The sequence below is a fragment of the Nycticebus coucang genome, chromosome X (assembly GCF_027406575.1).
Source record: "Nycticebus coucang isolate mNycCou1 chromosome X, mNycCou1.pri, whole genome shotgun sequence".
Taxonomy (NCBI): Eukaryota; Metazoa; Chordata; class Mammalia; order Primates; family Lorisidae; genus Nycticebus; species Nycticebus coucang.
In genome coordinates, this window is record NC_069804.1 from 1,511,000 (window position 1) to 1,519,221 (window position 8,222).

The 8,222-nt window shown below is 43.9% G+C and overlaps 1 pseudogene; it reads left to right on the top strand.

Annotated features, from left to right (window-relative positions):
• Nucleotides 1–6,647: 6,647 nt before the first annotated feature.
• On the top strand, nucleotides 6,648–7,640 carry LOC128577856 (chloride intracellular channel protein 4-like; annotated as a pseudogene).
• Nucleotides 7,641–8,222: the final 582 nt, after the last annotated feature.

The following is an 8,222-nucleotide window of genomic DNA, read 5'->3' on the forward strand; positions in this document are numbered from 1 at the left end:
TTGTTTCCCACAGAGGCAAAGTCTAAATTGCATTGAGCCCGTTCACCCAGGAGATGTGCCATAGACCCCTAGGTTGTGCTCATTACAGAAGCACACACCAATGTCAACATGAGTCTGTGCCGTCAGCCAGGCCTTCCACTTACCCTTCACGCAGCTCGTTCAGGACCCATGCTGGGGAGTAGTTCGGCAGGGACAGTAACGTCTGACAGGCCTGTGCATGCCCCAGCCCTCAGGCTGGTCCTACACATGGCCCAGGTGGGCATCAGGCCTGCCTTAACTTTGATAGCAGGTGGGAGCCTGTTTCCCAGAGCTCTGTCTCCACCTTGCATAGCTCACTAATTGCCTGGTGGTGCTGAAACATGAAAGCATCTTAATGAGGGTAAGTATTTTTGGCAAAGCCTTGGGAATCTGCGCACTCTGCCCACAGTATTATTTCCTGGGGTTTATGAGTTGTGCTTGTAGCCTAATTACAAAAGGAACAGCCCACAAGATGCTGGAGGCAGCCACATCCCTCCCACACAGGCTGCAGGTTACTGGGTGTTAGGAAATCTCCCGGAATTTCCCTGATGATTAAGGACGATGAGCTTTTACCCACTTGTTTGTTAGTCCTTTGTCTGTCTTCTTCAGAGAAGGCTCTGTTCCTGTCTGTTGCTTACTGACAGATGAGATTGTTTGGGCTTTTCTTGTTGAGTAGTTAGAGGTCTCTGTAGATTCTAGTTATCAGCCCTTTGTCTGATTGCATGCCAAGTCTTTCCCCACTCTGAAGGCTGTTTGCTTTCACTGGGTAACATCTCCTTAGTCAAGGAGAAGAATGGAGAAACAGTAGCCAGTGCACCCAATACTAATATGAGGCCAGTAGAAAAACAACTACCTACACACAGGAAAGAAAAACACAGTTAAATGCAAGTGCAGGCGGGAGAGGAAAAGAAGGGAGAGCAGAGGAGGGAGGGGGCTTGGTTGACCACAACCTAGGGGTCTACGGCACATCTCCTGGGTGAACGGGCTCAAGGCAATTTAGACTTTGCCTAACAAATGCAAACAATTTAACTGAATGGTCTGTGCCCTCATAATAATCTGAAATTAAAAAAAAAAAAAAAAAGAAAGAAAGCTGGGCGGCACCTGTGGCTCAAAGGAGTAGGGCGCTGGCTCCGTATACTGGAGGCCGCAGGTTCAAACCCAGCCCCGGTCAAAAACTGCAAAAAAAAAAAAAAAAGAAAAGAAAAAAAGTTTATCAAAAAAAAAGAAAGCTTGTGAAATTATGCTCCATAGAATGCAGACATCAGGGGACCTGATGTGCCTGATGGGGAGTAATCGTAGGTTTTACATGGCCTGGGTCTACCATGGGTGTTCAGAGTGCAGTCCGTAGAGCAGACATGTAGCCTCACCTGGGAACATGTTAGACATGCAGAAATATCAGCCCCTCTCCAGAACTGCTGTGGTAAAACCTGCATTTCTATAAGATTTCCAGAGAATCATGCACATGCCAACATTTGAGAAGTCCTGGTTAGACATCTGGCATTGTGTAGAAGGTTGTCCATGCGTACGTTAGGATAAAGGACAGGTGGTTTGTATCTTTGGGCATTTATAACATGCCGAGTCGATGAGGCAGGAAGTTGTCAGGATTTTACTGATTCAGGCCTTTATCTTGCAGTATCTGAACAATGAGGCTTCACCTCAGTGGGTGACGAGCAGAGGAGTGAAGCTTCAGTCCAAGGGTTAGGGTTCAGGTTAGGGTTAGGGGCCATGCAAACCCAAATCAGCTCCCACCAAGTCTCCAGGTGTTTTGCCACAGATTGGTGATGGTTGAATTTGTGTGTCCCCTTGGCTGGGCCATGGCACCTAGATGTGCATGTGCTCAAACATTTTTGTGTATTATTTCTTGGCTGGTGTTTTTGGAGGAGACTAACATTTGAATCGGGGAGCTCTGAGTCAAGCAGGCTGTCCCTGCTAGAAGTGGACCTCGTCCAATCAGTTAACGGTCTTAATAGGATAAAAAGCTGGCCTCCCCAGAGCGAGAGGGGATTCTGGCAGTAGGCGACCTTCAGATGTCACATACAACATCCGTTGTTTCCCTCCCCTGTGGATGGTAGCCTTGCCAGCCTCCAAGTGGTGAGACAATTTGTTAAAATAAATCTCTTTTCTGTCCCTTTCTTTCTCTCTCTCTTTGTCTCTCTCACCACACACATACACACAAAGCAAGCCACATTCACTAGGATGTAATTCTCCAATATCCCTTAATCATGAATGACATTGTCGTAATTCTTGGTGAATTTGGCCCACCCCAGCTTCATTTTCTAGCTATTAAATAGGGCCATCCATAAAATAAAGGAACAATCTTGATTTTCTGAAATTATGAAAGATAAACATTTCAGTGGATTCATGAATGCCTAATTCTTTTTTTTTTTTTTTGAGACACTCTCAAGCTGTCACCCTGGATAGAGTGCTGTGGCATCACTGTTCACAGCAACCTCCAACTCTTGGGCTTAAATGATTCTCTTGCCTCAGCCTCCCAAATAGCTGGGACTATAGGCGCCCACCACAGTGCTGAACTATTCTTTTGCAGTTTTGGGCCGGGGCTGGGTTTGAACCCACCACCTCCGGCATATAGGGCAGGTGCCCTACCCCTTTGAGCCACAGGCACCACCCGGGACTATACTTTTTGTTGTTGTTGTTGTTATTGTTGCTCTAGCTGGCCTGGGCTGGGTTTGAACCCGCCAACCTCAGTGTATGTAGCCAGCGCCCTACCCACTGAGCTATGGGCACCACCCACAAATGCCTAATTTTTAAAATATCCCTCCTTAGGTCTCTCTCCCAAGCAAACATATTTTGTAGCATACATCAGTGAAGGGGATTTTAGGAAGTATTTTAATTAGTAAAGAAGCCTTCAATTCTAAATTACAGCACAGAGAGGCTCTCCCTCTAATTACGGGGTGCTAATCTGTAGAGGAAAATATCAAACACATTAAAATCAACTAATTTCGGTTTGGCCCCTCTGAGAGGAATCTGCGCGTTATTTAGCCATAGTCAGAAAATCCTATTAAAGTTATTTTGTGCCTATTCCCTGCCTTGATGGAGTTGAAGAAAAGGATGAGTTAGCTGTGCCCTGAATTTCGCAAGACTTTAAAAACTCATAATCTGTTCTGCTTTGGGGTTTTGACGCTGCTATTTGAAGTGTGGATTAAGAACCAGCCCTCTGTCTATTTTCCTAACTACTCTGAACGCAGTAATCAGCCGTGACAAACATAGTTTGATTTGCAGGATTAATCCATTCCACTTGACAATTCCCTCATTTACTTAGAACGTGTATTCATGACCAAAGGCTACGTTTGCAGAACTGCACAATTACTGAGTGAAATATAGTTAACGGCATACATTAGGTTTAGTTATTTTAACAAGATGTTGAAGAAAAATAGATAAGTCTACTACGAACTTGCTGAGAAGTTCTTGATAACGATTTTCCTCCTCGTTAATACTTAGCAACTCAGTAATTCCTATCCTTCCTTGTATCTGAGATGAAATTAACCTAAAATAGCATGGATGAGTGTCTTGTATTATTTTTGTTTTGTTTTTGTTTGCCCACGAGTCGTTGTAGAGGTTTCTTTATTATTTTTTTTCTTGTTTCACGGTTCTACCAGAATATGTCCTAGAATTGATTCCCTTTTAACTTTTCACTGAGAACTCAGTATGCAGCCATTTATCTGAAGATGTATTTTGCTTACAATGCTTATCTTCTGCAATTTCTGTAATTACTACTTCTGTCTCCTTCTCCCCTGTAGGAATCCTATATCTTGCAAATTAGCTGTAGGGAATTTTTTCAATGCCACTAAAATAATCTCACCCCCTTCACCCCCGATCTCACCCCCTCTACCCCTGATCCCACCCCCTCCACCCCCAGCATTTTGTAATTTCCTCAGCATGCTGGAAAACAGTTTGTTCTTACTTGGTTTTCTACCTCTTGAAAATTTCATTTGTGACACTGCAAGTTGCCTGTGTCCATATTCTAAACTCAGCAGTTGTCTTTTTGCATTTTGTGAAGACCATTTTTATGTTAAGTGGTGTTTATTTCTTATGATTGATTGATAGATAGATAGATAGATAGATAGATAGATAGATAGATAGATGAGATGGATGGATGGATGGATAGATAGATAGATAGATAGATAGATAGATAGATAGATAGATAGATAGATAGATAGATGAGATGGATGGATGGATGGATGGATGGATGGATGGATGGATGGATGGATGAATAGATAGATAGATAGATAGATAGATAGATAGATAGATAGATAGATAGATAGATAGATAGGATGGATGGATGGATAGATAGATAGATAGATAGATAGATAGATAGATAGATAGATAGATAGATAGATAGATAGATGAGATAGATGGATGGATGGATGGATGGATGGATGGATGGATGGATGGATGGATGGATGAATGGATGGATGAATAGATAGAGAGATAGAGAGATAGATAGATAGATGAGATAGATGGATGGATGGATAGATAGAAATAGATAGATAGATAGATAGATGATAGATACATAGATAGATAGATAAATAGATAGATGAGATGGATGGATGAATGGATAGATAAGATAGATAGAAAGATAGATAGATAGATAGGTAGATAGATAGATAGATGAGATGATGGATGGATGGATAGATAGATAGATGAGATGGATGGATAGATAGATGAGATAGATGGATGGATGGATAGATAGATAGATAGCTAGCCTTTCTGCCATCTTGCCTTTCTGACATGGGAGGGTGCCAAGAGCAGCCACTTCCTCACCCCCTCAATTGATGAATTCTGACTGACCTCCTGGGATGTGGCACGTCCTGGGAGAGGCTGAGGTCTCCTGTGGTGGGAGACACTTTTTGCTGACAGGGAGAGTATTTTGCAACTGGAAAAATGAACAGTGGACAGAGAGCAATTGACCAACCAAAGCACGTGATGTTCATCCACAGAAGTACAGAAGGGATAGCAGAGTAACGAAGAGAGGGTCCTTTGACTAAAGAAAGCACAGCCGGGGTTGAGCCCTCAAGGAAAGAATGAAGCCCCCAGGAAAGAAAAAATAAAGCACTGGAGTCCAGAAAGGAGCAGGTGGGTTTAACGAGTAGACATATAGTCTGTAATGAGGAGGGCAGGAGAGAAGGTGGGATGATCAGAGAGCCCAAGACCTGAGCAGGTCACGAAGATGGGTCTTGTGCACTCCTACAAAGACACACTCAGAGTCTGTGGCAGAGGAGTGAGGTCCTGTGTGTGGTTGGACAAATTCCAGCCCGAGCAAGTGGACGATGCTATTTCCAAAGACTGTAGAGACCAAGTGATATGAAATAAATTGTGTCTCCCTAAATTCATACATGGAAGCTGTCATTTCTAACAGGGGTGGCCTTTGGAGATGGACCCTGTGGGAGGTGATTAGGGTTATATGATGTCCTGAGGGTGGGGCCCCCATCCGGAGATTAGTGCCTTTATAAGAAGCGGAAGAGAGACATTCACCTGGGAATTCAACCAGTGCAGTCGGTGCCCACAGACAACATTTCTGCCCTTTCTCCTTGTGTCTTCATGCTGAGGAGGACCTGGCCTTCCAGAGCAGGCAGCAAGAAGAAAAAGTAGCCACTAAATGTTCAGAATGATTTCCTTCTCTGTCTAGGTTAATACAAAAGAAACACATTCTTCTTAGTAAAGCATCACAAGAATGGAGAAGCAAGAATCCAATGTACTCAATTCTAATATGAAGCCAGTAGACCATCTAATACCCTCCTAAGAGAAAAACTCAAATAAATTCAGGGTTGGGGGGCTGGGGAATGAGGGAGCAGAAAGAGGGGAAGAGGGAGATGGGGATCACGGTGTATGGTGCATCTCTTGGGAGCAGGATACAATTATAAAAGGGACTTAGCTATCAAATGCCATCTGTGTAACCTAATTCTTTGTACTCTCAATGAACCTGAAACAATTAAAAAAAAAAAACTCATTAAAAAACAATGATTTCAGCCCACATCACGAAATCTCAAAACTACAGATGTTGGCATGGATGCGGAGAAAAGGGAACACTTCTGCACTGCTGGTGGGAATGCAAGCTAGTACATTCTTTTGGAAGGAAGTTTGGAGAACACTCAGGGATCTAAATGTAGTCTTGCTGTTTCATCCTGCAATTCCTCTTCTAGGTGTATATCCAAAAGACCAAAAATCACATGGCAATAAAGTTATTTGCACCAGATTGTTCATCGCAGCTCAATTCATAATTGCCAAGTCGTGGAAGAAACCAAAGTGCCCATCGACCCATGAATGGATTAATAAATTGTGGTATATGTGCACCATGGAATACTACGCAGCATTAAAAACTGGAGACTTTACCTCTCTTATGTTTACATGGATGGAGCTGGAACATATTCTTCTTAGTAAAGTATCTCAGGAATGGAAAAAAAATATCCAATGTACTCAGTAGTACTGTGAAATCAATTTATAATCACTCACACTTGCATATGAAAAATGAAACACAACGTCACACGTGGGGCATGGGGCAGTCTTGAGGAGCACAGGTCGCTGCCAGCTTGACACCCGATTGTCCAGCCAGCGCGGCAGGAGCTCTCAGCCAGAGCATCCTCAGAGCAGACGCAGCCGAGCCCTCCGCCATGGCGTTGTGGATGCCACTGAACGGGTTGAAGAGCCCCTCATCGAGCTCTTCGTCAAGGCTGGCAGTGATGGTGAAAGCATAGGAAACTGCCCCTTTTCCCAGAGGCGCTTCATGATTCTTTGGCTCAAAGGAGTTGTGTTCAGTGTCACCACTGTTGACCTAAAAAGGAAGCCTGCAGACCTGCAGAACTTGGCTCCTGGGACCCACCCACCATTTATAACTTTCAACAGTGACGTTAAAATGGATGTAAATAAGATTGAGGAATTTCTTTTTTTTTTTTATTTTTTTTTTAGAGACAGAGTCTCACTTTATGGCCCTGGGTAGAGTGCTGTGGCATCACACAGCTCACAGCAACCTCCAGCTCCTGGGCTTAAGCGATTCTCTTGCCTCAGCCTCCCGAGTAGCTGGGACTACAGGTGCCTGCCATAGCACCCGGCTATTTTTTTGTTGCAGTTTGGCTGGGGCTGGGTTTGAACCCGCCACCCTCGGCATACGGGGCTGGCGCCCCACTCACTGAGCCACAGGCGCCGCCCAAGATTGAGGAATTTCTTGAAGAAGTCTTATGACCTCCCAAGTACTTAAAACTTTCACCAAAACACCCAGAGTGAAATACTGCTAGAATGCACATCTTTGCCAAATTCTCTGCATATATCAAGAATTCAAGGCCAGTGGCTAAGGAAGCGCTCGAGAGGGGTCTGTTGAAAACACTGCAGAAACTGGATGACTACCTGAATTCTCCACTCCCTGATGAAAATAGTGTGCAGGACATTAAGTTTTCTACATGTAATTTTCTGGATGGCAATGAAATGACTTTAGCGGATTGCAACCTGCTGCCCAAACTGCATATTGTCAAGGTGGTGGCCAAGAAATACCACAACTTTGATATTCCAAAACGAATGCATATAAAAGGGATGAGTTCACCAATACCTGTCCCAGTGATAAGGAGGTTGAAATAGCATATAGTGGTGTAGCCAAAAGACTGACCAAGTAAAATAGCACTTAATGACAGACATATCTTCACATCTTCCCTTAAGAATATGCTTTTCTCTATAACCCAGTTACAACCTAAGAATAGGGGGAAGGGGGAAAGGGAGGGGAGGGAGGGGGGAGGGGGGTAGAGGGAAGGGGATTGGTGGGATTACACCAGCGGTGCATCTTACAAGGGTATATGTGAAACTTGGTAAACGGTCTGTGAAGCTAGTGAATGATGCCCCATGATCATATCAATGTACACAGCTATGATTTAATAAAATAAAAAAAAAAAAGAATATGCTTTTCTTAACAGTCTGCTCCTCTTCCTAGAGTAGAAATTGTATTTTGCATGAACATGCAGTTATTCAAGATTAGGGTCAAGGACAGACAAGGTATAGCAGTTATGGCTCAGTCGGTAAGGCGCCGGCGCCATATACTGAGGGTGGCGGGTTCAAACCCGGCCCCGGCCGAACTGCAACCAAAAAATAGCCAGGAGTGGAGAGACAAGATGGCGGACTGAAGCCAGCTTTCAACAAAGGCTCCCGTCCAGAAGGAGAGTTAAGGGATAGGAATTTAGTAAGTATCCTGGTGGACTTGAGCC